This window comes from Rattus norvegicus, chromosome X, assembly GCF_021556685.1.
Source record: "Rattus norvegicus strain SHRSP/BbbUtx chromosome X, alternate assembly SHRSP_T2T, whole genome shotgun sequence".
Taxonomy (NCBI): Eukaryota; Metazoa; Chordata; class Mammalia; order Rodentia; family Muridae; genus Rattus; species Rattus norvegicus.
The window spans coordinates 142,883,004-142,891,066 of NC_141554.1; the positions used below are offsets into that span (position 1 = coordinate 142,883,004).

The 8,063-nt window shown below is 44.3% G+C and overlaps 1 long non-coding RNA gene across 1 annotated transcript; it reads left to right on the plus strand.

The window, feature by feature from the left end:
* The first annotated feature begins 1,107 nt into the window (after positions 1–1,107).
* LOC134484136 (uncharacterized) lies at positions 1,108–4,026 on the plus strand. Its single transcript, XR_015647115.1, has 2 exons — positions 1,108–1,392; positions 3,680–4,026. It is a non-coding gene; the product is annotated as an uncharacterized LOC134484136 (long non-coding RNA).
* Positions 4,027–8,063: the final 4,037 nt, after the last annotated feature.

Here is an 8,063-nt window from a genome sequence, read left to right on the forward strand (position 1 = left end):
CAGACCTCAGGACCTCCTGTTCCAGTAAGAACCGGAATTTAAGCTCATGCATAAACAAGGGCGGTCTACCTTAGCACTCTGGGAGTTACGTACATGCTGATTTTCTGAAAGGCAGAGAAAATTCGGCAGAAAGCTGAACTTCTCCAAGGCAAATGTTGACAGAGACCAGGGACACAAATGTAATGTTCTTCGTATGAATATTCTATAGCCAAGAACTTGCCTGTCAACCACGGAATAGAGACTAGCTTGAGACTCAAGAGACCTTCCACCTTGATACTGTAAGTACCATGAGCCTTCCCTTATCCCGTGGACTGTGGTTTGAGAGTGGAGGCGGGGAGCAACCCCACAATAAGGAGAACTTTTAAGAAAACAAATGAGCCCAATAGAAACTAATTATGAGGCTGGAGATGACTATAGTGAGGAGTAGTCATGACATGAGTCCTCATTGTTTCTGAGGATTTGTGATACCACCTCAGTGACAGCTTATGCCTAAAGCTTCAGGTATTTTTACATTATAGAAGACAGACCTGAAGACCATAGGGTTTAGAAATTTATGCTAAGCCATACAGGGCTGGGTTAGAAACCAGAACCTTCTTTACTTAAAACCATATTTCTGAGCTGGGAGGTGCTGGTGTACAACTCTAATTCAATACTCCAGAGCCAGATCTCTGTGAGTTTGAGGCCAGCCTGGTCTACAGAGCAAGTCCAGGACTGCCAAGGCTACACAGAGAAACCTTGTCCGGAAAAACAAAACTGCTCTCCTAATCACTTGGATGCAATGACTAATGTGGACAAATGATAACCCCCACTTTCTATTAAGCAGGAAGGTTGGTGTTTATCAGTTCAGTTAATTTGTTTATAATGAGCAAAATTGCTGTAATTATTTTCATTCCTGTGGATTTTCCCCAGATAACTGAGTAGCCAGTCCCTGAAGGAGCAGTAGCTATCTGGAAGGAGAGAATAAGGAGGGACAGGAAAAGTCGCACTCCTCCACTTTCCATACTTTTTATCGATGTCCTGGGACCCAATTGGTTAAGAAGTTTGTGACTCACAGTGGAACTAAGAACCTTGGGACCAATACAATGGGAAGATTTTCACCCTGGCCACCACCACCTAGGTTACTTGTAATTTAGGAGTAGAAACAGTACGTGGAGGGTGCTGGGAGAATGGTGGGATAATTTTTGTGTTTTCATATAATTCCCATGCTTGTTCTTGGGACACTCAGTTTTCTTGCACTCAGATTCTGTGTGATCATGAAAGCTCTTTTGATTTTAATTTCTCCTGTAGTAGGAGTTACCAAAATGTCCTAACAGCGTTCGCTGCACTTACATAGGTTAACTGGCCTTCAGAATTCAATCATCCAGTGAGCTGCAAGAGAGACTTCAGTCTTAGGTAAGATTCTCTTCTGTTTTCTTCTCCTAAATAAGAGCAGTTTAGAGATAAAGATGGATTGAGATTATTCTCCAGTAACTCTGACTGTTGCCTTGAGGACCACTGGCAGGTTCCCAGTTCTTGTGCTCATGACTAGTGATCGTTCATTATTTTAGAACAGTGGTTCTCAACAATACCAACCAACCAGAGCTCCCAGGGAATAAACCACCATCCAAAGAGTCCATGTGGACTGACCCATGGCTCCAGCTGTATATGTAGCAGAGGGTGACCTTGTTGGGTGTCGTTGGATGTCGATGGGAGAAGCCCTGGGTCCTGCCAAGGCTGGATCCCCCAGTGTAGGGGAATATCAAGGCGGGGAGGCAGAAAGGTGTGGGTGGGTGGATGAGGGAACACCCTCATAGAAGCAGGGGGAGGGGGTGGGATAGGGGGTTTATGGATGGGAAACTGAAAGGAGGTAACATTTGAAATGTAAATTTAAAAAATCCAATTAAAATAAAAAACCAAAATGCCATCTCACCCCCCAAAAAAGAACAGTGGTTCTCAACCTGTGCATAATGATCCCTTGAGTGGGGCTATCCTGCACACCAGATATTTATATTAAGATCCATAACCATAGCAAAATTAAGAGTTATGATGTAGCAATGGAAATAATTTTATGGTTTAGGGTGACCACAACATGAGGAACTTAAGGGTCACAACAATAGGGAGGTTGAGAACCACTGTTTCAGAAGAAAGAGCTGAGGAAATAGCTGGAGACCAACTTGCCTCAGTCCTGTCTTTCTGTGTCTCAGAGAACCTTGACGTCATCTCAAAACCATTGGTAGAACTGGTTTGTGTGCAGTTCTTCATGCTTGTACCGGAAACGCACATGAGAATAGCATAGGGATCTACAGCTGATAGTGACTCTTATCTACATTCTTCCCCTCCATTTGACATTCTCAAGCAATTATATGAGACTATTGAGCATCAATTTAGTGCCGGTGTTGGTAAAGGTCTGAGAACAGCACATCTCGGCACCATATTGCAGAGATAGGACTCTAATCTCACTTCTGAAAAATGAATTTCCCCAGTGTTTCCCTCTATGACAGCCCATAACAGGGCTTTATTAAAGTGGTTTAACATTCAGAAGTAAAATTAGTGAAGAAGAACTTCTAATATCAATAAAAAGAGGTTAGAAAATATTATTCTGAAATCCCATGGTCTGAATTTAGTATCTCTAACTTCTTGAAGATCTTTCTTTTTAAAATATATTTATTTTATTTTTTTTACTTATCCATTTAATCTGCTCACTGCCCCACTCCTGGTCACCTCCTCCCACAATCCTCCCTTTTCTCCCTCCCTTTTTTTCCCTCCCCCGGATATCCCCCACACTGATATATCAAATCTCTGCCAGACAGGAGCTTCTTCACCCAGTGAGGCCAGACAAGGTAGCCAACTTAGGGGACACATTCCACGGACAGGCAACAGCTTTAGGGACAGCCCCTGCTCCAGTTGTCTGACTCCCACATGAAGACCAAGTTACATATGTGCAGGGAGACCTAGGTCCGGCCTGTGTGCATTTTTTGATTGGTGGCTCAGACTCTAAGAGCCTCAAGGATCCAAGTTACTTGATTCTTATGGTCTTCCTGTGCAGCTCCTATCTCCTTAGGGGCTTCAATCCTTCTTCCTGTTCTTCCGTAAGACTCCCCAAGCTCCATCTACAGTTTGGCTGTGGGTGTCTGCGTCTGAGTCAGCTGCTGGGTGAAGCCTCTCAGAGGACAGCCAAGCTAGACTCCTGTCTGTATGGTTCAGGATATGCAGGTCTGATGAAAGTGGGTGGGGAGATGGTGGAAGAATCATATTTTAACCTTTTATAAAAAGCTTCCACATATGAGAGACAATGTGCGTGATTTATCTTTCTGTGTCTTGATTATTTCAGCTAAATACATCCTCCAGTTCTAACTAATTTGCTAAAAATGATAGGATTTTACTCTTTATTTTTGAATAATATTTTGTCACATAACTATTCCACACTTATTATCCATTCATCTGTTATGGACACCTAGGGCGATTCTAGATCTTTGCCATTATAAGTAGTGCCACCATAAAGTTGGGACATGGGTGTCTCTTTGACATTCTGATTTCATTTCTTTTTGGATATTAACCCACAAGTACTACAGAGGAGAATGGCCAGGAGTCCTGAATTGACAGCAACATGACGGAGTAAGGAGATGGGGTTCAAAGGTGATAATGAAAACCAGGATCTCTGGGCCCGTTTGGTTATGTGGATCCTCATTATCTTTTATAGGTGCTCTCAGTTGTGCTCTGTGCTGTGTGAGATCTATCAGTCATGGATAAGAGACAACAGGAGGCCGTTTCCAGACTAGCTGAAGTGAACACCGGCAGGAAGACAGATGAATACTTAAAGCCTAATCAAGGCAAGAAAAACCTGCTGAACTTCATACTAGGCAGACAGCTGGGAAAGCAGAAGAATGATGCAGATATGGCCAAGTGGCTGTGGACGCTGACACGATCGACTCCAGGGTGGAGGTGGCCTTTGCCAAACCACCACATTACTTACATGCTTATGCCCACCCCAAATCATTCAAAACGCTTCCAAAAGAGTGGAAAATAAAACTTCTCCTTGTTTTGGCAGTTGAGGACAAGCTGTATTTTCATTTCTTTTGGTTTGTGTGTCTTTTTTATTAAATGCTTAATATATTTAATATTCATCTAGACATACAGTGTATTTGAAACCAATCCTTTTCCCCACTTCCTGCCCTCCAATTCTTCCCTTGCCCCACCCCCTTTTTCACTTCATGTGTTTTCTCTCTTTTTAAAATTTAATACACTGGGGCTAGAGATCTAAGATTGAACCCAGGGCCTTGCACTTGCTAAGCTAGTGCTCTACCACTGAGGTAAATCCCCAACCCCTCAGGTTGGAATTCAAATTCACAGAAACCCACTTACTACTTCTCCCTGAGTGCTAGGTTTAAAGGCACAACCCCACCCCCGCATGCTTGTGCTCTAAGAGTATATTCTTATAGGGCCACATCGTGTTTGTAAAGGTTTAAAAACTGCTCAGGCAATAGACAACACTGAATTTCCCCTCCCTGTTCATTGCACTGTTGTGGGAGGAGATCCCATATGCTTCCTCGCCAAAAGGCACGTATCTCCTGACTTGCATAGGCTCAAACACCAGGCTTTGCCTAATAACTTCCTGGGGCCATCCTCTGACTCAGCTAGCTGCCTCACCCCTAAGTTAGCCTCCAGGCACCCTTCTTTCTTCAGAGCTGGGCAATTCTTAAGGAAATGATAGTGTTGTTTACGTGAAAAGGTAGGCCAGTTCTTTTCTGAGTATGGGGGGGGAGAAAAGATCAAAGAAAGAGTCTGTGGCCTGCCTGCTCTGGCATGGCAACTAAAAGCAATTTAACTCTTTTTTTTTAAGACTTATTTATTTAATGTATATGAGTACACTGTAGCTATTTCAGACACACCAGAAGAGGGCATCAGCTATCATCACAGATGGCTGTGAGCCACCACATGGTTGTTGGGAACTGAACTCAGGATCTCTGGAAGAGCAGTCAGCGCTCTTAACCACTGAGCCATCTCTCCAGCCCGCAATTTAACTTTAAATCCTTAAGACACACGGGTGCGCACGCGTGCGCGCGCACACACACACACACACACACACACACACACACACACACACACACACCTAGAACTAAAACCCCCAAAAGAAACACAACTTGCAGGAACCGAGAAACTCCATGCCTGACTCACTTTAATTACATTGGCTCCTTCCCTTCACAAGTTACCAGGATCCTGAATCTTATCACAGTCACAAATCTGCTTTGTTCTCTCATTTGTGGTTGCCTTCCTAAGTACATTTGTGCTTTGTTTATTCTGAAAAGAAAGCATTTCTTTTTACTATAGTTGCTGTGGTCGATATTCTCCCAAAATATGCATGTTAGAATCTAGGATCAAGAAATGGAATTTTGGGGCTGGAGAGATGGGATGGCTCAGTGGTTAAGAGCACTGACTGCTCTTCCAGAGGTCCTGAGTTCAATTCCCAGCAACCACATGGTGGCTCACAACCATCTGTAATGGGATCTGATGCCCTCTTCTGGTGGGTCTGAAAACAGGTACAATGTACTCACATACATAAACAATTTACAAAAAAATGGAAATTTTGGGGAGTGGGCAGGTTCTGAGAACTCTGTTCTTACGATAAGATTGTGGTGTGATAAAGAGAGGATATGTCCTGGGTTTCAGCACCAAAGTTGTGTTTATAAAAAGATAAAGAGAGGGATAAAGATATGGAGGTGTGGCCTCAGCAGGCCCATGCTGAGACACCCCATTCCCCCTTGACAGTATAGTATAGAATAAAGAGGGTAGTTAGGTAGAGAGACCCCTTGACAGTATAGTATAGAATAAAGAGGGTAGTTAGGTAGAGAGAGAGAGAGAGAGAGAGAGAGAGAGAGAGAGAGAGATAGAAGAGTAGAGGCTGGCCACGAGCTCGTGGAGAGAAGGGAGAGGGGAATAGGGAGAGAAGGAACAAAGGGGGAAGAGGGGTGAGAGCAAGAGGGCAAGAAAGGAGCAAGAGAGTGAGGAGGAGGCAAGCAGCCCCTTTTCCGTGAGTCAGGCATACATGTCAGTTGCCAGGTAACTGTGGGGGTGGAGCTTAGGCAGAATGCTAACAAGCTAACAATTTGTATCTTTACAAACAGGTTCTAGTAAGCCCACCCCCCATTCCCCACCCCTGCCCGGTTCTCTGCTTTGGAAAGGCACAGCAACAAACCAGTCTAGGAAGCAGAGTCTTCACCAAGGGTCAAACCTGCCAGTACTTCGACCTTAGGCTTACCAGTCAGCAGCATCATGAGTAATATCTGTGGTTTATAAATCACCCAGGCTGAGATTTTTGTCCAAACAGTTCACAAAGGCCGACAGTGGCATAGTATGCGGATAAAACTGTTGGAAGGAGAATGGGATGAAAATTCTAAACATGTCTTGAGCTAGGTTTCTGTCAAAACCTTCCATGATGGTAGGGAACTTCCAGCGCAGTTCGATCTCTAAAGAGAGGTTTAGCCAAGAACCCAGGAGCCTCCTGGCCAGCCATTTGCTTACCTGTTCCTAGATTCTGAGCTCTTGTCCATTCCAGACTTTTTAATGGGGACCTTCAAGCAAGGTTTTCAGCAGGATTTGTACTTAGTCATGCTTCTATGAGAGACAGATCTTAAAAGATCTCCCTTTCCACATTTATTACTACTCCTAGGTCTTGACCTTTTTTTTTCTTTTTTCTTCCCCCCCCGCCCCCGGAGCTGGGGACCGAACCCAGGGCCTTGCGCTTCGTAGGCAAGCGCTCTACCACTGAGCTAAATCCCCAACCCCGGTCTTGACCTTTTTTATTCATGAGCCCTTTGTGGAGGACTTCCTGGCTTCATACCTGTGTTGATCAATGATCCTCAAGCCAGCATTATTCCATGGAAGAATATGGAGCAGGAGGGAATGGGCATGTCCCTGCCTATTTCTACCACAGTGATTAAAAAACTAGGTGTGTACTGCCTGGTTTTGTGTGTCAACTTGACACAAGCTGGAGTTATCGAAGAAAAAAGGAGCCTTCCTTGAAGAAATAACTCCATGAGATCCAGCTATAAGGCATTTTCTCAATTAGTGATCAAGTGGGAGGACCCAGCCCATGGTGGGTGGTGCCATCCCTGGGCTGGTAGTCCTGGGTTCTATAAGAGAGCAAGCCAGAGCAAGCCAGGGGAAGCAAGCCAGTAAGTAACATCCCTCCATGGCCTCTGCATCAGCTCCTGCTTCCTGACCTGCTTGAGTTCCAGTCCTGACTTCCTGTGGTGATGAACAGCAATGTGGAAGTGTAAGCTGAATAAACCCTTTCCTCCCCAACTTGCTTCTTGGTCACGATGTTTGGGCAGGAATTAAAACCCTGACTAAGACAAGGTGCTACTTTCTTTGTGCATTAGCAGTTACTGACATCTAGCAGCTCACTTTTGCTCTCTCTGGTAGGGATAAGACACATGAAGGGACGAACAGCCAAGTTAAGTCCCCTCTGGTTTAAAAGTCCCTTCTGTGTATGTATTGGAGCATACATGTGGAGGTCAGAGGACAAGGTATGGGAGTCGGTTTTCTCCTTTCTCCATGTGGCTCCCTGAGTTTTGGCAGCAGGCATCTTTACCTGCTAGGCCATCTCATCAGCCCTGAAATTCAATGTTTTAACATGGCTGTTCTGTCCCTTCATGTGTCCTATCCCACTCCTTCCTTTTCCCTTTTATTTTTCCTTCTTAACTTTTGTATTTTACTTTTTGTAAAACCTCCTTTCACTGACTTTTTTCTTCTGTCTCCTCTGCTAACCTACAAAATTAATCAGTAGCTCCTCTTCCCTGCTATTCTGATTCTTTTCCCTCCCCCACCCCTATGAAATTATCTAGCTACAGTTGAATGTAGCACAGACAATGTTCCTAGAGCCGGCACAACATCTTTGGATGCTGGCTATTTCCTAATGAATTTCAGATAGACAAAACAGATTATCCCTGCCCTTGGCACACACCAAGATCTGATATTAATATCTGTGGTTGCTGTTTTGACTTAAAGGGTTGTGTGTCTCAGGCTTTCTTCTGAGTCCCAGATTTTTTTCTCATTGACTACCTCTTGGTACTTCCAAGAAATCT